The 24,273-nt window shown below is 40.4% G+C and overlaps 1 long non-coding RNA gene across 6 annotated transcripts in view; it reads left to right on the plus strand.

The window, feature by feature from the left end:
• Nucleotides 1-24,273, plus strand: part of LOC141097365 (uncharacterized) — an 868,065-nt gene that overhangs the window by 526,053 nt on the left and 317,739 nt on the right. For all 6 annotated transcript variants that reach the window (XR_012233931.1, XR_012233929.1, XR_012233928.1 and 3 more), the window contains one exon: nt 19,871-19,907. This is a non-coding gene — a long non-coding RNA (uncharacterized lncRNA). The remainder of the gene's footprint in view (nt 1-19,870; nt 19,908-24,273) is intronic.

The following is a 24,273-nucleotide window of genomic DNA, read 5'->3' on the forward strand; positions in this document are numbered from 1 at the left end:
AGGCCCAGCTCTACTGCGTGTGATAGACCCAGCTCTACTGCGTGTGATAGACCCAGCTCCGCTACATGTGATAAGCCCAGCTCCGCTACATGTGATAGACCTAGCTCTGCTACCTGTGATAGGCCCAGCTCTGCTACCTGCGATAGACCCAGCTCTGCTACCTGCGATAGACCCAGCTCTGCTACCTGTGATAGACCCAGCTCTGCTACCTGTGATAGACCCAGCTCTACTGCATGTGATAGACCCAGCTCTACTGCATGTGATAGACCCAGCTCTACTGCGTGTGATAGACCCAGCTCTGTTACATGTGATAGACCAAACTCTGCTACATGTGATAGGCCCGGCTCTGCTACCTGTGATAGGCCCATGTGATATGTGCTGTTACATTTGATCATCTAAGCCAGTAGTGTATTGTAATACATTGGGCACCGGGGTGGTAGTCCAGACCGAGCTCACCCACTAAACATAGTCTGTATACGCCCTGGCCCCTTGTACATGTGATATGACATGGATTAGTTTTTTCCCCCAAACAAAGTTACCTTCTCTCCATTTGTCACAACAGTCTAGGTGATTAAAAGTCCAGAGATGTAGCTATGTTCCAACAGGGAAAACATAACTTTTAGTGAAAACAGGTATTGAAGAATGGACATCAACAACAATACCAAACATTGGATTTCCTGTTCTTTCCTTGACATGAACTGCAGTCGCACCCACTACGGCTGCAGCAGCTGAGAATCCCAGTTATCCAATCCGCTGGTACCTGGGCTCTTGAGACCCCTTCAGCAGAGGCCCCTCTATAGTCCAGAGAGCCTGTATGGAAGTCCTCTTTAGTCCGTGACCTTCTTTAGTCTGGGGCAACAGACCTCTCCCATCTGGGGGTCTGGCAGTGCCCCGTCTGTCTGAGACACCTGCACATGTCAAAGATCCAGGCAGAACTGTAGGGAAACAACATCTTCCTCTCTCTGCTGCTGATCCAACCCCTCTCATTAACCATTCCTGGCCCTAACTCTAATACATTTAAAGGGGAACATCCACAATATAATACAGTACATTGCAAGGCATAGAACCATGAGCGGACAATACCGCATGTGAAGCCTGTGCAGCTGCACTGGGGCCTGGAGGTGGAGTGAGGATCCTACAGGGTGGTTCATGTGCAGCGGGCAGAAAGCGATCCCTTCAGCTCCGCTGCCTACAATAGAAAATAGCAGTGGAGTGGAGCTGCAGCGATCTGTCCTGTTTCCTGCCCACGCTTCCTCTCACACAGACAGCAGCGCTGCTGGATAAGAGGTGTGTGTGCATGTGTGTAGAGCTGCTGGGGAATGTGCAGATGGTGAATAGTGCTGTGTGTAGGGGAGAAAGCAATGATGGAGGTGGAAGGGGGGGGGAAATGATGGTGGTGGTGGAAAGGACAATGATGGTGGTGGTATAAAGGGCAATGATAGAGATGGTGGGGGAGGAGGAAATGATGGAGGTGGTGGAATGGGCAATGATGGGGGTGGTGTGGGAGAAGGCAATGATGTGGTAGTGGAAAAGACAATGATGGGAGTGGTGGGGAAGGGGGCAATGATGGGAGTGGTGGAGGAAAAGAAAATGATGGGGATTTTGGGGGAGGAGGAAATTATGGAGGTGGTGGAATGGGCAATGATGGGAGTGGTGGAGGAAAAGACAATGATGGGGATTTTGGGGGAGGAGGAAATGATGGAGGTGGTAGAATGGACAATGATATGGGGTGGTGGGGGAGAAAGCAATATTAGTGTTGATGGAGAAGGCAATGATGGAGGTGGGGAGAGGACAATAATGGGATGCAGGGGGAGGAGGACAATGAGGGGTGTGGGGGATTGGGATGGGAGGAAGGGGGACTTATAATGGACTTAGGAACAGGGGGAGGTGGAGGAAGACATTATTATTGCTTATTATGTCTAATGCAGTCCCTTAGTATATAGTGTACTCACTTATTCGGTATATCACCATCCTTAGTTACATAGTTTCCTCTTTTATTATGGATAACACGTCCTTTATTACGTACCATCCTCTCTAGTTATATTTGGTGCCGGCCCTTATTATATAGCTTCCTCTGCGGTTATGTATAGTGCTGTCTCTTACATAGTGTATTCTTGTTAATTTTATTATTCACAGCGCCCTCTTTTATTACATAGTCCCCTCTCTTTTTAGATATAAAATGACTGCTGATGGAGGAGCCGGTGACCAGACAACCAGTCCATCAGCTCCTCCATTAGAAAGGAAGCTTTCCCATGCTCCATCAGCCATCATTGCACTATACAGCTAACAAGACAGGACAGTATGTAATAAAAAACAGGGCTCTATATAATCCAATATGTAAGGGACGGTACTGTACATAAGAGAGGGCACTGTGTAAGGGACAGCAATATACATAATAAAGGAGACTATGTAATATATATACATGTATGTGGTTATCTCCTAAAGGTCCTTAACTATTGTTAATGTTATTGGTCTTTTACCATAGGCTAAAGGTCCCTTTTGGGTCTCCCATACTCCAGGCCCCGTGTGTGACTGCAGCCCCTACAACTACTGATCAGACCTCTGTTACTTGTGACCAGTTCAGCTGTGCTACATATTTACCGTGTGCTTCAGCACCGAATATTGAAATTTGAAGTGTGAAATGACAGCAATTAAGATTCTTTTCTTCCCGGACTTTAGGAGTTTTTCTTCCGCGGCCTTTTTGAGGTACGGACGGACATCCATGAATCTGTACAGAGAAGGTCCGCTCTGCATATCATTTAGGCATTTGTCCAACCTCAACTTCCCGGTGGTCAGCATGTACTGAAAACATCACAAGCAGATTTTCTCTTTATTTTTTTTTATCCCTAAGATAAAAAAAATAAAAGTGAAGTCTGAAAAATTGGAAGCATTAACATAATTTTATTCTGCAGATTGAATCCGTCTTGTTCTCCTTAAACGCTCCTGGATTGTAATTGTACTTCTGGTATTCTCGGGGATTATGGAGATGTTTTTAGCTAAGTAAACATTTCTTTCCCTCCTAGTAATTTTGTGCTTTATTGTTTGATTGTCTGGGCTGCGCAGTACTCTGGTGCGGACGATTTGTAAAAATACCCTGAAAAATGTGTAAATGCTGCGCAGAGGAATGTGTGGGAAGTTATAGCCGAGCGGAGTGTGACAATTCAACTCAAATGGTCTTTATTAGCAGGATTAAGTACGATAGCATTACCAAAGCAAGTGGGAAAATGATGGGGGGATGGGGGTAGGGACGCATCCAGGGTGGGGTATAGGGGTCCGTGACATATCGGGCTCCTCTTAAACTGTGGCAGGCACTGACATATAATAATAATAATTTTATTTCTATAGCGCCGACATTTTCCGCAGCACTTTACATTTTAGAGGGGACTTCTACTGACAATAGACATTACGGCATAACAATAATCACATAGATCATAACAGATACCAAGAGGAATGAGGGCCCTGCTCGCAAGCTTACAGTCTATGAGGGAAAAAAGGGAGACACGAAAGGTGGATGGTAACAGTTGCCTTCATTGTTCAGACCATCCATAATGTTAAGTGTGCAACAGTACAGACACAGAGGGCTAATGGATGCATAAAGCATGTGGGAACTGGAGCTAGCTCTGCAGGAATCCAGACCCTCACATTCTGCAGTCTCCTGCTGTTTATCTACTGCAGAGGAGATTGCAGAGGAGATTGCCTTGCAGCAAATCTCTCCAGAGTCTAAGTCCTTCCATCCACCTTCTGAGCATGCTCATGAGACGATCTCCCATTGGAGATCGGGAGCCATGTGCTCAGGTCCCGCTCCAGATCTCATTGGTCCATCTCGGAGATCTGGAAGCTTCCGGAAGGTCCCGGCTGCTATAAAAAGCGCACATGGCTGTTCCACCATGCGCTAGTATAGACTGCTGTGTGAATGACGATGAGTGCATGATTCTGGTGAATGACTCATTTGAAACCCCTATCCTTTGATATTATGCTTGTGTGAGGGATTGAGTTTAGTACCAATGCCAGCTCGCCTCTGCTTCATTGTCCACAGCTGCTAGCGTCCGACATTGCGCTTGCGTCTAGCATTGTCGTATAGCGGCATTGTCCTACGCCGCGCTGCAGTAGCTGTCCACTTAAGCGTTCGCGGCTGTGACGCTACAGACACGGTAGGTCTAGAAGGACTTAGTACCGCCATCTTTGGCTATTCCTGTGACCTTATACCGTGTGTGTAACTACCCTGAGTACTTTTGACCTTAACAGGCTCAGCTCTTTTGTTTATGTTCTTAGGCATCTCTGTGATTTAACAGAGATTGCTCTGTGCACTTGGGTGACGGTTAACCCTGTGCACAATGCCGCCATATTGCTTCTGCCACCACTTAGCAGCGGTTATTTCACCTACTGCACAGTGGACCCTGAGCGGCGAACGCACTTTATTTATATTTTTTATTTAGTGCGTTCCGCCGTTCCTAACAGGAACATGATGCGGGGAACCTGGTTATGGTAAAATTTTGACTGTGCCACTCAGGGATAGGTAGGTTAATGTGTTGAGGCGGTAGGCCAGTCTGAATAAGTGCGTTTTAAGGGCACGCTTACAATTATGGGGATTGGGGACTAATCGTATTGACCTTGGAAGTGCATTCCAAAGAATTGGCGCAGCACGTGTAAAGTCTTGGAGACGGGAGTGGAAGGTTCTAATTATTGAGGATGCTAACCTCAGGTCATCAGCATAACGGAGTGCACGGGTAGGGTGGTATACTGAAACGAGGGAGGAGATTTAGGGTGGTGCTGAGCCATGGAGAGCTTTGTAGGTGAGGGTAATAAGTTTATACTGGATTCTGGAGTGGATGGGTAGCCAGTGTAATGACTGGCACAAGGTAGAGGCATCGGTGTAACGATTGGCGAGGAACATGATCCAGGCTGCAGCATTCAAGACAGATTGGAGAGGGGAGAGTTTGGTAAGAGGGAGACCGATTAGAAGAGAGTTAGAATAGTCCAGACGAGAATAAATAAGAGAAACAGTAAGAGTTTTTGCGGAGTCAAAAGTAAGAAAAGGCTGAATTCTAGAAATGTTTTTGAGGTGCAGATAACAAGAGCGAACCAGTGATCAGATGTGGGGGGCGAATGAATGCTCGGAGTCAAGTATGACCCCAAGACAGCGGACATATAGCGCTGCTATGACCGCAGCACTTTCCTCTTCCCCCAGTGACCTGGAACTACAGGCTGATTATGCATAAAGTGATTGAAAGGAGTTATTCTGTTAAACCAAAATTGCATATTTCTATCTATCTATCTATCTATCTATCTATCTATCTATCTATCTATCTATCTATCATTATCTACCTATTATCTATTTATCTATCATCAATCATAGATATAACATTACATTTTGTCATTTTATTGTTTATTTTTCTATTTATTTTGATTACATTAACTGAAATCACATTTATTAATGGCACAATATAGTTTGTAAGGTTGAAAATGAACATATATCCATACAGTTTGATCTACTCTTCTGCAGTGATCCAAAGAAAGGAAAGAACGCTCATGACAGGAAACTAATCATATTCTGACTGTAAATATGGAGAATATATTATTATATATGAATCCTCATACATAAACTCCCATCCCCAGCATTCCAGGACCCCGAGCTTGTATCGTTATGATTCCTGAGATAAGACCTTGTACATTACAGGACCCAGCACTAATCACCGCTCTGCTACATTGCCCGGCGTAGTGCGGCTCCCTGTGTGTGGCCCTATAGTTATTTGTATTTATGGGACGTGAGAGTAAATAATGACTTCAGTATTTACTCTCATATAGATATCATCCTCTCTAAATAAACATTTGCTCAGTAATTGATCAGCTAAGTAAATATCTGTGATCACATTTAGTGCTCGTCTGTGTCACGTCGTATATGAAAGCCCTAACTCCACGTTAATAATAATTCCAAATGTCCATTGGAGCAGATTTATTAATACAGTTATAAAGTCAGGCAAGACACGAAAGTAGACCTGGCTCGTAGAAACTGCTCCACATTTCTCCTTAGTTCCCGCACCTCTCGGTTGGTGGACTTTATAAACATTAACAATTTGTGCCAAAAACTTGAAGATCATGATTAATACATTTTGTGACTCCTGGTAGCCAAGCCATTTTTTTTTTGACAATTTTTAAAAATGTGTAGGAAAGTTCAAAATATGTCTAAAATATATATTTGTCACATCCCACTTTTTTAAACATTTTGTGCTACAATTCTGGCACATTGTGAATGATGATAAATAATGAAACATTTTAAGTTTGCCGTGTTAGGGTGGTTTCACATTAGCGTTTCACGGCACAGCCACGGCCTGCACATGGCTGCTGATAAGCCCCGCCCCTGCCACGCCTCCTCTGGTAGCTCCGCCTACCGGCGCATGACACTGCATGCGTCCTGTGTCCCCTATCTTTATCACTGGGGACGCAGGCCGTGCGCAGTATGCGTTTGGCAGTGCATGCATCCTTTTGACAGTGCGCCGACCAGCGCCAAACGCAACCTGTTGTAATTTGATTGCGCTCGGCGCACCGTCAAAAGGACGCATGCACCGCCAAACGCATACTGCGCACGGCCTGCGTCCCCATTGATAAAGATAGGGGACGCAGGACGCATGCAGGTGGAGGCGGACGGAGGAGGCGCGGCAGGGGGTGGGGTATAGCGGCGGCCGTGCGCAGGCCATCGCTGCGCCCTGAAACGCTAATGTGAAACCACCCCACGTAGCGATTTTTAAGCATTTTTGCCGCGATTTTTGGCGCGAAAATGCAGCGAAAACGTTTAAAAATCGTGTACAGAACGCCCCCATGCATTCCTATGGCATTCTACACATGCTGTGCTAATGCTGCGCTTTTTTCCGCGGCGGAATCGCATCGCGGAAAAAATCGCAGCATGCTCATTCTTTTGTGCGGAATCGCAAAGAATTGCCAAGATTCCGCACCCATAGGAATGCATGAGAATTGCTTACTTCCCGCATGTGGCTATGCCCACCATGCGGGAAGTTAAGCGTCTCATGTGCGGTTGGTACCCACGGTGTGGAGGAGAGGAGACTGTCCTCCAGGCCCTGGGTACCATACCCCTGTAAAAAAAAGAATAAAAAATAAAAAATCGGGGTATATTTACCTTCCGGCATCCCGCGCTGCCATCCCGGCCTCAGCGTTCCCAGTAATGCCTTGCGGCACGGTCCTGTGATGACGTAGGTCTCGCGGGACTCTAGCGGTCTCGCGAGATCGCTATAGTAACGTGAGACTACGTCATCACAGGTCTCGCAAGGCATTACTGGGAACGCTGTGGCCCGGGATGGCAGCGCGGGGCGCCGGAAGGTAAATATATACCGATTTTTTTATTTTTTTTTAGCATCTTAACATTCTATCTTTTACTATTGATGCCGCATAGGCGGCCTCAATAGTAAAAACCTGGTCACGCTTGTCAAACACTATGTTTGACGAGTGTGACCAACCTGTCAATCACTTTCCAAGCGATGCTTCAAATCGCTTGGAAAGTGCTTGAATATCGCACACGAAAATCGCGGCAAAATCGCGATCATAATCGCGATGAAATCGCGCGAAAAAAAACCGCGTGATTTCTGGGAAGGAGTCCGATTTTTTGGTGTGCGTTTTAACACGCACCGTGGGCACATAGCCTTAATGTGATCATTCGTCCGGACACAAAGACTAGAACGAGAAAAACTAAATGTAACAAAGATATACTTGCTGCCAAGCTACAAAACTTGATGAAACCTTAAAGCAAGTTTATAATACTGTAAAATAATTAGGCAGACATATAATAGATGGATGGGTACGTAAAGTATTCAAATACCTTTAAATTTTTCACTCTGTTTCATTGCAGTCATTTGGTAAATTCAATAAAGTTCATTTTTTCTCATTACTGTACACTCTTCACCCCCTCTTGACTGAAGAAAAAAACAGAAATGTAGACATTTTTGCAAATTTAGGGAACACTATTACCAGTGTAACATGCAATGGGTGAAAAGCCTTGCAAGATTTTGCTAATCTCTTCATGTACTAAATACTTCTCCAAAAAAGGGCAATTCAGAATTCACCAAATCGAAAAATCAAGTGTAACAGACTTTATCCTGCTTGTGTGGTGATATTTCAGCACAATACATCAGAGCTTTTTTTATAGATAGACAGAGAAATAATGAAAAGTGAGGCAGCACTTCAATCTAGTGACAAAGAAAAGAATCCAATAAATTGATAAATCGATAATAAATAATAGATACTCAAAGGCAGCATTCAGTTGCAGGTAAAACCAGTTACTTTTAGTCCATACCTGTGTATGTGACGGTATTTGCAACACAGGCTTGTTAAAAGTAAAAAATATATTCCTACAACATTGAAAAAGCAAGAAAAAAATCTCTATTTTTTAAACTTTTATTCTTTCGAGTGGACTCCCACCTGTATCTACTGACAAGATCTGACAAATACAAACAAATATTCATGGGCACAGTAATTTTTCTTGATCTCTTGTACTTTTTTGTTCTGTAGACTAAGGCAGGAGTCACACTACAGCGAGATACGGCCGAGTCTCGCAGGTTAAAACCAAGCTCTGGCACCGGCACTCCGGAGCGGAGCATGTAGCTCCATGTATTGCTGTGCGGCTGCACGCTCCGCTCCGGAGTGCCGGCACCAGAGCTTGGTTTTAACCTGCGAGACTCGGCCGTATCTCGCTGTGTGTGATCCCGGCATAATGACTTTCCATCTGTGGCTCTTAAGATGTTGTCAATTTACAATGTCCAGCTTGCTGCTGTTGGGGCATTTTGTATATTGTAGTCCTGCAACAGCTGAAGAGCTACAGGTTGGAAAGCATGCGATATGGTGTAAACTGGATTATCTCTGCATTTTTAGCTATAAAATGTTTTGTTCTTTGACACTAACCCAGTACATTGTCATTTTTACTTTATTATATCATTTGCACAATACTATAATTAAGTTTTAACAATTTTTATTCCACTCCAATTATTCCACCCTTGACAAAAAGGACATAATGAGAAATGTTATGTTGTACACGTACAGAAGTTAAATGTCTAGATTTTTTGGAATTGTATTTTAAAACAACAATTATCCCCTCACAGTCCGAAAAATTCTTACACAAAAACTGAAAACATCAGTACAGTCACTTATGAAAAGCAAGTACACCATCTGACTTATTTTAGATTTTTCTGTGGCTTGCTGCAGCTTTCTAGTGCATTAAGAATGCAGAAAAGCAAATGTGTAATTGAAATTCAAATGTAGCAGGAGAAATACCAACCCAGCCACACCGATAAATCACAACATATTAGTATCTGACAATTTTGTCAAATGTTTTAAGGCTTTTGCTCCTTATCTCTGTTGCTGAGCTGTGTGCTCTGACACCTTCTCAATGTCCTAAAATCACTTTAAAATGACTTGTGCATTCTACGGCGAGGCTAATATTCAGGCTATGATAGTCTCTCCTGATTGGCTACACTATACCATACTATGTGACAAGTATTATATGGAATCCTGTGCAATTGAGGTCATGTCAGCCTTCTGTGACTGATGCAATGTTCTGCAGTGTGATTGACATTTTATTGGTGATTTGTGGAAACCGAATCTCACATCATTCGATTCTGTCAGAACTTATGAATTTCATAAAATCCAAATCAAATTCCATTTTCAATGAAGCCAATTTGTCCATCTCTATAATTTACCAAACTGAGGTGTAATCTGCAGGCACATGTGTTTAGGTGTCATTTATAATAATGTGCCATATATACTCGAGTATAAGCCGAGATTTTCAGTCCATTTTTAAGGCTGAAAATGCCCCTCTCGGCTTATACTCGAGTCATATACCAGAGGTCGTGGGGGAGGGGGAGCGTGGGTGTCAGAGATCATACCCCCTCCTGGCGCATGGTCTCTGCAGCCCCTGCTTCTCCCATGGTGTCGGCACGTCCCATGCGTTCAGCGGTCATGTGGTACCGCTCATTAAAGTCATGAATATGCGCATATTCATGATTTCAATGAGCGGCACCACGTGACCGCTGAAACCTGGAAGAGATGCGGCGCCAAGACCATGGAAGAAGCAGGGGCTGCAGACATCGTGCGCCAGGAAGGGGTGAGTATGACTGGGGGAGGACGAGGAACAGTGCAATATTCACCTCGCGCCGCTCTGTCCTCCACATCCTCTGACTGATGTTCAGGTCAGAGGGCGTGATGACATAGTCAGTGCGCGCCCTCTGCTGAGCGCCTCTGCAGAGGACCCGGGAGACAGAGCGGCGCTCGGCGATGGAACAGGGACAGGTGAATATCGCCAGTGCCGAGAGCCTAAGCCAGTGGCGACACCGGCACCTGGCCCACAAAGCACGCCGGTGTACTTGCCTGCTCAGGACACTGGCACCTGGCCCCCAGTGACGAGAGGTGATTATGTCATTTTTTTTTTTTTTTAATTGCAGCAGCAATATATGGGCCGTATTTATCTATGGAGCATCTTCTTGGGCCACCATTAATCCTTGTGCAGCATTTTATGGGAAGAATTTATCTATGGAGCATCTTCTTGGGCCACCATTAACCCTTGTGCAGCATTTTAAGGGGGGTATTTATCTATGGACCATCTTCTTGGACCACCATTAACCCTTGTGCAGTATTTTATGGGGGGGTATTTATCTATGGAGCATCTTTTTGGACCACCATTAACCCTTGTGCAGCATCACCCTCGGCTTATACTCGAGTCAATAAGTTTTCACAGTTTTTTTGTGGCAAAATTAGGGGTCTCGGCTTATACTTGGGTCGGATTATACTCGAGTATATACAGTAACTACTTTAATATACAAACTATTTGTTTTTGGTATGTCAGTCATAATCATTTAAAACTAATGATCCCTTAAACCAAAAATATAACAATAGGTAAAGCTAGGCTGTTTTTTATTATAAAATCCAAACTTAACTTTTAATACACTAAAGCCTTTCTAAGGGCACTTGTTACCCTTCAACATGAAAAAAACCCAGTACAGAAAGTGCATGTTTATTGTGGTACACACCATGATTGCAAACAGCACAGTGACTACTTTTCACCTTTTCAAATAGGCAAATTGACTCATTACAAGTTTGTAGACACCTGTGATGCTAATTACAGGTCACTCCTTAGCTTAACATGTCCCAATTGTCAAATTATTTTCAATCTTTTCTAGTGCTAGTATTACCATTATTTTGTCCAGGTGAGTAACAACAGTTTTGTCCACTTTTGTCTATATATACAGCAGCAAGATTGTTTTGTGTCACTATTCCACTACTCAGTGTCCTAGGGATGATATGAATGACAGCTCTGCCATCCTATGGGATTGAGGACTGGCTGGATTGTCAGGATTGTGAGTGACAGCTCTACTGCCCAAACTGAGGCAGAGGAGTTTAATATTGTGATTGACATCTCAGCTGTCCTATTTGGCTGGGTGTGGGATCTCTTGCAGGTGTCATCCATTCTGGGTGATTACAGGGCTATTAAGCACTCTGAAAACTGTCAGACCATTGCCAATTGTAGCTTTGCTCAAGTGGTGTGTGTGCTTGCTCTGTACTCTGAGTTGTATTTTGATCTCCAATGCCGACCTGGTATTAACCTTTTTACCATCTTATACTATGAATAAGAGCGTGTTACACACCAGAAATGCATCAATTTTGAATTTTTTGTCTAGTGTTTTTCATGGATTGAAGAATAAAGCATGTTTCATTTTACTCACCGTATGGAAGTGTCACTCTTCTCTTCTTTTTAGCCATACATTTGACTTACCCCTTTGTCTTGATCCGCTAGCTTCCTGTTTCTCTGACCTCACATTGTTACCTGGTATACTTTTGTCTTTTCCCTTTCTCTACTACAAGCCCTCTTGGTACTGACTGCGAGCCTGGTGACTATCCTGGCTCATGGTAAGTCAGTGACTAGTGGCTAGCGTCACCTTGAGAAGTGACTAGTGTCACATTTTGTTTTTTAATTCCATCCCACTAATTTTTTAGTACATTCTATGCGAAAATGAATGGTGTCATTCAAAACTACAACTCGTACTGAAAATACAAACCCTCTGTTGGTGGGAAAATAGAAAAATAGGGATCTTGACAGGCAAAGAGGAAGAAAAATAATGAAAAATTGATGCATGTTAAGGGTTAATGGAGTAGAATTACTACAGAGGAACTAGGGTATTGACCAAGGGTATATAATTTAAAGGGGCTCTCATCATTGGAATCAAATAGTTGTATTCTTAACACATTGATATAGAGAAGTCTCAAACCCATTTGGAAATATGGCAAGATCCTGTAGAACGTGGTGTTATAAATCGTATTATCCTTTAAATGTAAGGATCTGTTAACACAGACACCTCTGTGATTGGTTTCGTACATTTGGGACAGATCCTTATTTTCTATGGGTGATTTAAGTCTCTACATTTAAATATCACATTGAGGACTTAATGAATCAATTCACTATACACCACTACATCCATGAAGCAGGATGAAATGTCTCTCAAGTATTGCTGGAGGGTGAAAAGCCAAAGTTAAATGAAATGAGGCATAAGTCATTTTTGGCTGTGTGTCTGAGAAGGTATCATTGCCAAGAAATGGCACGTCCTATGTATAGAGCTATGTTTAGCAGGATTTGGTTTAATATATCACAATCAATGGAGAATTTGTAATGACAGGAGCGTAGCGGCACATAGAGTATCGTGTAACAAGCCTAAACTTTATGGTGACGCTCCCACTTTGATTAGCTTTGACTCTAAAAGGTAATACCCATCAAATTTAATATATCTATTATTATGTTTTATGTATTTTGCTATTTCTACCTGGAAACTGTCAAGATGTTGCCGTTGATTGATCTTTTATTTTGTTTCTATCTGGTTGTATTCACCTTTTAGTGGCATTACAGCTAAGTTCTACCTACGATGTGGCCAAAATACAAATGATCGGCTGGGTCTCCAAATAACGGCAACTAAAAGGTGTTTAATTTTTATTCAGTGCGTGATAATGGATGAAACAGCAGTTCACCAACCAGCCATTCACATGAAACGGCTTTTAAATTCAGTCATTTTCGTGTTTTAGTTGGCATCCCGGACACATCTTGGTCTCAACATGTGAACTCAGCCTTTGCATACATTCCTATTTTTATAAGCCTCCTGAACTCTCACAACAGACAGCTATTAGATTTTTTTTTCGATGTTGTGGAGACACGAGAGTCGGCGGGTGCTCTTGTCCGCTGGCCTGGCTGTCTTTAGAAAGACTGCATGGACCTGGGTTTATCCCACTGAAAACTCGTACTTTTTCCCCGTGGGCAGAATACTACTCAGACAAAACAGGGCGAGGGTAACACAGTGTAGTGTGTAGAAATACTTTATTGAACCAAAAATAGACAACAACATATAGTATAGTCTCAGCAAGTATAATTCATAAGATGATGCAAATGACATTCTCACCCTTCCTCTGACTCACCGAGAATTAGAAAATCTGCAACCTCAGGGCTTCCAGGGCCAGCTACTCCACCCTTTGGCCCTCCCCCACTTTTAGCAGGCACCCACAGAGACAAGATAGTGGCAAGCTTAGGAAGATAACAAAGTCCATTGAGGTATGTGGCAAGGTGACCTGATTGTCCCAACCTGGGTTCTCTAAACATCACCATGGTTTCAGTGATGGGCAGTGGATCAAATCTGTATTCCTCCATTTGGAGTCATGATGCCTTGGCTGCTGTCCACTACAGTCTCCGGAAACCGGCACATCCCCTTCTATGCCCTGTCCTTCAGGGCATTATCCACATGTTTCGGGGTAGGTTGGAGGAGGTCATCTCTCGTTGTTCGAGTATTCAGTTAAACTGCATTTTTCATCCTTCAATATTTGCAGAACAACAAGCTGTAGGGACTAATACAATAACTAGTCAGCAGGCATTCACCTTTGTCCCTCAGTTATATCAGAACATTATGTTGCAAGGACTGATACAATAGGTAATCAGCAGCCATTCATCAAATCAACAAACATCAATTCAAATTTTAATAAGAGTCAATATTCGGGCTCATATAAACAATGGCTTTCATGTCTTGACCTGATGAATAATATGTCTGTCTTAATTAAGAATAAACGCTGTGCCATCACAGGTGTGTATCCTTGTTCTTTGTTTTGTTTTTAAATTCATCCTTTAACTAGTTCTCCTCTCTATAATTCAGATATTGCTTTGATTAATTGTCCCTTTGTATCTATAAATTCATGGTATCCTTCTGCTCAGGTCATGTGACCATATCGTAACCTCCATGGGAATCACGTGGCTTTAAATTCTGGGTTCATCATCAGTGAATAGAAGTTCCAATATGATGCAATTGCATGCAATATACCACTAAAGTTGTATACAAGCTATACAGAAGCTCCTATCAATTATAATGATGATGACTGCACAGCTCCTTCTACACAGTTGAAAAGTAGGAGATCACAATTCAGCTTTCTGCCATTATACTTAGAATATATTAGCTTATTTAGGAAAACATAGAAGGAAGGATAATCACAGTGTCATCCTAGCAACTAGAAATGGTATTGGCATTGCTGCTCATGTACTGTGCTGATGCAACATGGGATTTATAGCAGAGATTAGAGGAATAACATGCAGGATGAAATCCATGAATCAAGATAGAGGCTGAAGTGAATCAAGATAGAGGCTGGAGGGAAGAAAACAGTGGTTTGAACTACACTGAAATAAGTACACCATGTATAAGAAAAGTGGAAAGTGTGACTATCAGTCAGCTGGGGTTGAAGTTCTAGAAGAAATAAAAAAGTGGGAGTATTTTTTTTAAGTGCTCAATTGCAGTATTGTATATTTATTATACTACACAGTGATATAATTTGAGTATTGCATGTTAGATTTATTTTGCTGTGCTGAGTAAGGCACAGTTATAGTATATGACAACTACTTGGTAATATTATTTATCACCCAAAGGCATTATTATTTTAGTACTGCATGATGGTATTTCTCCATCTCCCAGTAGACAGCTATACAGCTCTGTTGATACCTCATTTGTTGACAATATGGGTATAAAAAAGGGTAGTATCACCTGTAGCGGTCTCATCACGGCCTTTATTTATATTCCAGTGAACTACTGTTATTTTTCACTACTTTTTTTTTTTTTTTTGCTTTTATATATAATTTTAGGTATGGTTATTTTTAAATTATATGTTACTCCCTCTGCACTAGAAGCCTTGGCAGTTTTTCCTTGGGCCTTTCTGCATTCATTTCCCACCTTCCACTCCCACCTACCCTCTTCATACTCTTCTATAGGAAGAAATGTTTATTTGATCCCTCACGACAGACAGATCTGTAGACAGATTTGACATTTTTTTTTAGAGTAATTAGTGCGTGAAACAAAAAGTGTCCGATAAGAGAGAGAGGAGGCATTTTTCTCTGCTAAGATATATTACGAACTTTCTTAGCTGCTCTTATATTGATTATTTATGAAAAATGTAGTGCAGTTCTTATGTAGGAAGAAACCACCTTAGCACTTTAAGGATAAATACGATTAGTCCCCAATACCCACAATTTTAAGCATGCCCTGAAAACTCATTTATTCAGACTGGCCTACCGCCTCAACACATTAACCTAATCTATCCCTATGTGGCACAGCCAAAAGTTTTTACCATAACCAGGTTCCCCGCATCATGTTCCCACATGCTTTATGCATCCATTAGCCCTCTGCATCTGTACTGTTACACACTTAACATTATGGCTGGTCCATACAATCAGGGCAATTGTTACCACCCACCTTTCATGTCTACCTCTTTCCTCATAGATTGTAAGCTTGCGAGCAGGGCCCTCATTCCTCTTGGTATTTGTTATAATCTATGTGATTATTGTTATGCTGTAATGTCTATTGTCTGTACAAATCCCCTCTGAAATGTAAAGTGCTGCAGAATGTCAGCGCTATAGAAATAAAATGTATTAGTATTATAAATAATAGTCTTTTATATATCTTATAAGGTAATAAGAGCTGGCGTTTAGGTAAAATCTAAGATTAGGATTTTTTTTAATCACCTAAAGCTAGAAATCACTTGAGATTGGGTAAAAAAAAATTACATGTGCTGAGCATCTGCACACTTTAGGTTGTGTAAAAGACGGACTGCGGGCCATCAGGCACATTTGGAAAACTGGTGGTAAAGTTATAGATTTTGGATGGCTGAAAAGACCGATTTAGACAATTTTCTGCCAACCATAGAAACTTTTTTGGAATAAGCAGATTTCATTCGAGGGCAGATGTCTTGATGTGTCATGTTGAATTTTTTAGGTTGCTGTCGAGGACTGTACTTGATTCATCACAATCTATTGATGAAAGCACAGGTTTAGTTCCTACTGAGGATGATCTGTAATCTATCATTTTAATTTATGGAATTGTCATCCAAAACAACAAATAATTAGAATTTCGGATACCAGCAAAGCAAATTTTTATTTTATTATTTTAAATAACATTAATATATTCCGAGGAACTTCATTGGCTTGACCATGTCAATGTTTTTCTTCAGCAGTTGTGTTCTTCCATGTTTGGTTTAACAATGCTTAAAAAATACAGAAAAAAAGGCAGATATGCTTACCTGCCCAGGCCTCCAAACAAATGCACTACCAGGATGCAGTGGACCCATATAGTTAAGATGGCGGCAACACAGGCTGTCCAGCGCTATCAAAATGCATCCCATGTGAACAGACACCACAGTTTACAAGACCAAATGGGCCCAACTGCACCCTGGGGATCCATGACGAGGGTTACGAGCTTACGTATTTTGGCCAAAATATCAACTAATACCTCACATTTCTTATGTGTTTTTGCACTTTATTTTTCACGGTGCAGTTGGGCCCATTTGGTCTTGTAAACTGTGGTGTGTTCACATGGGATGCATTTTGATAGCACTGGGCAGCCCGCCTGAGCTAATAGAAGGACGTAACTAATAGGCTGTTAACCTGGATGCTGTGCATTGCCACAGTGTGAACATCGCCGCATACAAGTCTTTATTGTGCATTTATATACCAAGCAACCGCCCCCTCCATGGATTGGTAGGATGTGAGCGGTTGTCTCATCGATATTCTTGCACCTGTGTTGCCGCCATCTTAACTATATGGGTCCACTGCATCCTGATAGTGCATTTGTTTGGAGGCCTGGGCAGGTAAGCATCTCTGCCTTTTTTGCTGTGTTTTTGGATTTTTGGAGGATTTTCAAGTCCTCTTTTTGTGCTATTGCTATTTAGTGTTAGGGACTTGTAAACGTGAGGATCCGTGATGAGGATTACGAGCTTACGTATTTTGGCCAAAATATCGCCTAATACCTCACATTTTTTAATGTGTTTTTTGCACTTTATTTTTCGGGGTGCAGTTGGGCCTATTTGGTCTTGTAAACTGTGGTGTTTGTACACATGGGATGCATCTTGATAGCGCTAGGCAGCCCACCTGATCTAATAGAAGGGCGTAACTAACCTGGATGCTGTGCATTTCCATAGTGTGAACAGCACCACATAAAAGTCTTCATTGTGCATTAACATACCAAGCAACCGCCCCCTCCATGGATTGGTAGGATTTGAGCGGTTGTCTCATCGGCATTCTTGCACCTGTGTTGCCGCCATCTTAACTATATGGGTCTAGTGCATTTGTTTGGAGACCTGGGCAGGTAGATCTCTGCCATTTTTGCAGTATTTTTGAATTTTTGGAGGATTTTCAAGTCCTCTTTTTGTGCTATTGCTGTTTAGGTTTAACAATGCTTAGCCTTGCCCTCAATGATCTCCTAGATGCTAAATGTAAAATATATCTTTTTCTTGATCATCAGGAGGGAATGAAGTGTAGGTGGAAGTAACTGTTCTTATACATCAGTATATGTGCTCCAGGAGTCTTATTGTTTTGTTCCAGAATGTTCACAGTAATCTGAATAAACACATTCCAGCGCCAGTCAATGGGCTAAAGATGTACTTCTGTATAGTCCACATTTACTGTAAACATGTATTGCATTTATTCAGATATCTTTAAAAAAAAAAATTGTAATCGGTACTTTTTTATCTGATTGTACCAACATGTAATCATAGAATTGAATACTACATAAAAATGCTATGTATTTTGCCTTGACATATTCTTATATGAGTGACTTGAGATGACTATCTTTGATAAAAAATAAAATTGTGATACATTATCATAATTATTAGGTTTGCTTACATAGCACCATCATATTCCACAGCACTTTACAGACATTATCGACACTGTCCCCTTTGGGGTTCACAATCTATATTCCCTATCAATGTCACTTTTGTTCCTCACTCCTTCCTTGTCCTCTCCATAGAGGATCATAGTAAGTGTAGCCTGACATCTCACTGTTCTGACTGTCTGGGGCAGGGGCAGGAGAAGTATCTAATAAGTCTCATAAGTGGAGAAGAAAGCAATTTTTCTGATAAAATATATTACCAAGATTTTCATACTCCCATGTACTTTATAGATTAAGTTTGTTGAAAGTACAGTTCCTCTTTAAAGCAAACCTGTCACCAGACTTTACAATGCAAACTGTGTATATTATTAAAGTGTCTGTAGTTTTAAGTGACTTTTCAAAATAAGGTTATATGTGTGCACATGAGGAACACCACTGTTTCTGGTAATTATGTGACTTGAATCCTGCTTTGTTAACCTTATATTTAATTTTCAGTTTTATCTATATTGGTGGGTGGACAATAGCTACTATGTCTTCCATACACAATAAACATGGGTTCCTGCACTTAATTTTCTGTGTCTACTTTCATACATAACTTGACGCAGCTTGAAGGATGTTATATAGCAGTCCTGAGCTGTGTAGATCTGAATCCAGCACTAAAGTGACCTAAATTTGCAACTCTATTTGCCTGGTCTCTCATTCATATTTTCACTTGGCTTTCCCGTTCCTCTCGCTATAGAGTTTAATAGAAGCTGTAACATGATATTTCAGTGAGCTGACAGTGCAACCAATACGGATTTGGATTGTTTTTCAAAGTGGATGGTGAATTTAAGAGGTGGGGAAAGATTTTGAGAAATAGCTTATATGAGCAGACAGAAGCAACTTTCTTCTATTTAAATATTTTACTCGTTTATTTATCACCACTAATTCCACATTGCTTTCCAGACATCATCATCACTGTCCCCATTAAGACTCACAAGTTAAATTCTGTATGAATTTATCTTCCGAGTGTGGGAGGAAACCGGAGAACCCGGAGGAAACCCCCACAAACACTGGGAGAACATACAAACTCCTTGCAGATATTGTCTTTGAGATTTGAAACCAGGCCCCAGCGTTACAAGTATACAGTGCTAAACACTGAGGCACCATGCTACCCCTCTGCAATATTTAGTAAAAATGTTCTTTTACTTATTTGTACTATTGACTTACGCAGTTTGTCTAAATGACATTGGGCATATAAAGTAATGTCTTAGACCTGATGAGGTTGCAGTTTTTATTTTGAAAATGCATGTCAGAATGGCTGCAGATTCCTTTCTGAATCTTAAAAATAAGTCTTCCAATCTTATAGACAGCTCCTCAGTGTGCCCCCTCCCTGTTGAGATCTCACACTGCTCAGTGCAAGCTGCAGCAGTTAATCAGGCTGGATGGGTGGATATTCAATGCACTTGGATTCATGATCACTCTCACTTTTTAGCTGATATTTAAATAGCAGAATTATATAGTTATTCTGACATGTAGAATCATTTAATAATGTATGAAGTTTGATTGGTGTGTTATGTAGGTTGCAAACTGTATGTCAGGAAGCTCCAAAATGAATGAAGAAAATGGAGATTTGAATGTAACAATTTTTTTTGCAAAGGAAACCACTATCATGTAAAAATCATAATAATGTATTTACGACTCCTCTCCTTTCTTTACAGGAATATCAGGAGGACGGTATATCGAGTGTATTAGAAGGTAAGACGAATATATTGCCCTGTTAATCAGTTCTTGGTTGTTTGTAGCACATTACATGGTTTCCATTAGAAATGGGAAAACTGAGGACCACCTTAACGATGCCCCTGCCTGCGTCCTTGATTATTACAATTTTATTGGACCAGTCATTTATATAGAACTCGATAACAACAGGAGTCTTCAGCTTCCAGAGTGATCACTTGACTGATACAGCTCTGTTTCTTGTCCTGCTATGAACTCTGGCAGTCAATTGGAGTTCATCAGTGGAGAACAGAAAGTGGAAAACCATCAGGCACTGATTGTACTTAAGGCTGGGAGCAGGTCCAAAACCCAGCAGGCAAGTTCCTTGTCATCAGCGGGAAAGTAATGGGCTATATTTTCTATACAAGCCCAATAAAGACGGGACTTTGTTCAACAACCAAAGAAAATGGGTACTGCTTTGTGCCGTAAAAACATAATGGGTTTCTAACCACAATGGCACATTATTTATGGACCATATAAAATTGATCCACTTTGTTTACTAGTAAGGGCAGGGAGCTTTTACACTGTATATACAGTATAACACGTCGCTATGCATTATTCATTTTTTAAGTGTCTGTTTTATATGCTGGTCAATCAAGGATTTTGCTTTTATATATCGGTTTGCCATAAGGGTTTACTGTAGACGATCCTCCATATTCTTGCACTTTCATGTGTAACCATTGTAGTCGGACCTTGAATTCTGCCATAGAAAGACAAAGATGACCAGCTCCGGCCACAAACTGGGAGCGCGCTCATACGACTGTTCACACACCATGGCTCCGCTCTGTCAACAGCTCTACTATGTTGCTTCGCTATTGTGCACTTGCCATACAATAGGGCTCCTTGCACAATGCATATGATTTGGTTTTGCCATTTGCTTTATCCACCTGCAAAATATCTACATTCTGCTAAGAACGTGATGAATGATTTCCGATGGTATCAAGCCATTAGTCTTGTATAAATGCCTATATAAATAGTCATGTATGAGCTTGTACTGGTTTTATGGATAATTGCTTCAAGGTAGAACCTTTGCGCTAATCTAGTCATCATCTTGTGTTTTTTGTATTTTTATATTAGAAAAATTTTTAGATTTTTTTTTTAGGTTAGACGCTCATTGCCATTGGATAAAAAAATGGCCTATCTATAGTCGGATATAGAGGTTATATTTAGAGTTGAGCGAATGTTACAAAATTTGGTTCCAATTATGATCGCCGGCAGAGATTGTTTTACTGAAGGCAGCAAACATCATTGGAGTCAATGGGAGTAGAAATTCCTAAATATATTAGGAACCGATCATCAAACATAAATTCGGCACGATTAAGGTACCAATATGGCACGAATATGGCAAATTCAGATTCAGTGACCGATTCCAAACATATTTGTTCAACTCTAGTTACCTATTGAGGGTACTTTTTTGTGCCTATCTACCTGCAACAGGCGGATTTGTTCTCCGATTTCCATGATACTTTCTATAATATCACCAATTTGTGTATGTAATAAAGCCCAAAGAGAGGGGATTTCAGGAAAGATTTTCATTTTGTCATTTTCTAAAAAGTTTAAATCTTCCTGAAATGTATAATTGACACTTTTAAAAAAGGTAACATAAACTTCATCAGTTTTACAAAAGAAATAATTTATTCTTTGCATGAATGCTGTGTCTATTGGTTGGGTTTGTTGACCAAGTATTTTCCGACTTGGTTTAAAATAGTCGTTCACCTTTGGGAATGTATTTTTTTTTTGCTTAAATACATGTATTTAATATTAAAAATCCTTTTTGAAATTGTGTTTTCTTAAAAATTTGGCATCATAAATCAGCTGAGTGAACCTCAGGAAATGGGTGATAATAGAGTTACAAACACTTCCATCAGACTTTAAGAATGTGCTCACTGAAGGTATCTAAAGGAAACCAAATTTCAACAATTTTAGCCCTAAATATATAAATTTATGCTAAAAAAAACTTCTTTAACATATGGTCTTCGTATCTAATGTTTAACTTGGTCAAGGAAATATTCCATCAGTCTAAATATCTATATCTGTTGGTAAATTCTAAGTGACACGATTGCCAACTTGACTTCATATTTTTTTCTGGACATCTTACCATAGAATCATGGACAGGCAATATTTTTTTCTGACACATTGAAAAACTCTAATAAATCGTTATGATTTAAAGTTATTCATGTCTACAGCGCATAGTTTTCACAAGAAGACATGAGGTGCTTTCACTATTATGTGTAAAATTATGATAAAAATAATCTGTAAAAGTTTCTTCAGCTTCAAAACAATCATGGACGCCTTGATTTTTTTTTTTTATGGACAGGGCAAAAAAGTGGCAAATTTTTACGAACTGTCCTGGAATTTCTGGACAGTTGGCAGCCCTGATAAGTGGCCATGGTTCCTGAGAGCACACACAAAATCGTAGGTGTGACCATAGGCTTTGATGTTGTCTTCTAAACATATTTACACTGCTCCCATTAAGGAATAAGGACTTTATAGGACAAATTCATTACTTGGAATTCTCTTCTTTGAACTGGAGCAGAAAACTGCTCAGTAAGAGTGGTTCATAAGGATGGCAGACTCAAAATATCCAAAAATTAAATGTATGTTTATGTACAGGCACATCTGAAAGTGTTTACCGCTGTTAAAACAATTAGAGAAACTACTTTAAAGCAACAGAATCAAAATGAAGCCAATATACTAAAAAATAGCCCCATTTTATTTTTATTTTTTTATTTTTCTGAGCTAATTTAATCTTTAATGAAATTTTGATATCTTGATAAGATAAATCTTCTAATCTAGGCTTAAGCAGTGATTGACTCTTGCTGAAGATAGAAGGTTAGGAAAAGGTTAGGGACCTAGAGGTTTGCCGTAACAAGGCAGTGGGCTTCATACTGTCTGATCACAATGTTAAACTTAGAACCTCATTTCCAGTTTTGAAAACTTTTGCCTAAAGACATTAGATAAGTGTATGATTTTTGGATGTACGGCCATGTCCTTCTCAAGATCTATGGTATCTTGACAAAGATACAAGGTTAGCTGATGATGGACTCAAAGAGAGATCCATCACAGCCAAAGGGGAAAAGATCTATTTCCTTTCAGGAAGCAGTGACACAATAACAAGTCAAAAGCTTTGTAAAAGTGCCCATCTATATAAAAATCATCTTATTAATCAGAGCAGAATTTATGTCCTTCATAAACCCATAATTACCAAATTCTAATTTCTACTACTTCCTAATCTGAAGCATTGTCCAGCCCACAAGCTTATACAATTATTTGAGTTTCTCTATGAAAATTGTAACCTAAACAATAATTATTTTTCAGTTTTACTATAGAGATAAATAAATGAGAGAAAAATATTTCAACCCCGCTTTGTCCCTAAATAATGACTCATCCATGGAATTAATTGAGCCTATGAAAGTAATGAACTCTTCAATATAATAATTAGCTGAATATTGGACAAACGTTTTCCCCCCCTCAGCGTTTAATTACCCGAGTAGATACCAGTTTAACTAAGGCTGCTACATTTGTTGAAATGGACAATTTAACAATATGCCATTGTTGTCGTACAAAATCGCTCTATTAGGGTTTGTTTTGAATAATGTATGTCCCCCGCAATGAGAGGTCCATTCTATAGAATCTGCGGGCACCGACTGAAGTGCATTTACTAAGTTTTAATCAGCCCTTCAGGAACAATGAAAGCTAAGCCACTCTTTCACTCTTCAACATGCTTCTCCTCTTTTCACTTTACTGAACAGCATCGGCTTAACGAGCAGCCGCGGGTTTGTAACTCAATATTCCAATTACAGGAAGTTTTATGGTATTGAAGGGTAACAGAGAAGAAATCTTAAAAAGAAGAATTAAGAGATTACTAATTCTCTTCCCTTACCGAGCACTGGGAATAGTTATGGGGTGGGGTGAAAGAATTCTTACTCAACTTTGGTTTTTGTTTTTTAAGTTTGTAAAAAATTGTAAAATTATTTTTTTTTTACGGGTAATACAGATTGTTTGACATGCACTGAGCTTAAAAAAAAAAAAAAATATATAGATTAAGTTAAACGCTTGAAGTGAAATAATTTAATGGACTTGTTAATTGAGATAATTTTTTTCTAGGAATATTAAAAATAGTTAAATGTACATACAGTTTTATAGGGTGTGATCGTTAATATTTGTAAAAAAATTTTTTTTGTGTAGTCGGTTTTGATCATTCATTATTTTATGTTATTTTTTGCCTTCTTATAGGAGTTGTTTAGGATAAAAATAATAAGGTAATAAAAAACTTTGTTTCTTTTCTTAAAACAGTACTATATCTTTCTACAGGTTGTGAGAGGGATTTCAGCTTAGCACTATACTA

The sequence above is a fragment of the Dendrobates tinctorius genome, unplaced genomic scaffold (assembly GCF_039654945.1).
Source record: "Dendrobates tinctorius isolate UK_male_01 unplaced genomic scaffold, ASM3965494v1 ptg000084l, whole genome shotgun sequence".
Classification (NCBI taxonomy): Eukaryota; Metazoa; Chordata; class Amphibia; order Anura; family Dendrobatidae; genus Dendrobates; species Dendrobates tinctorius.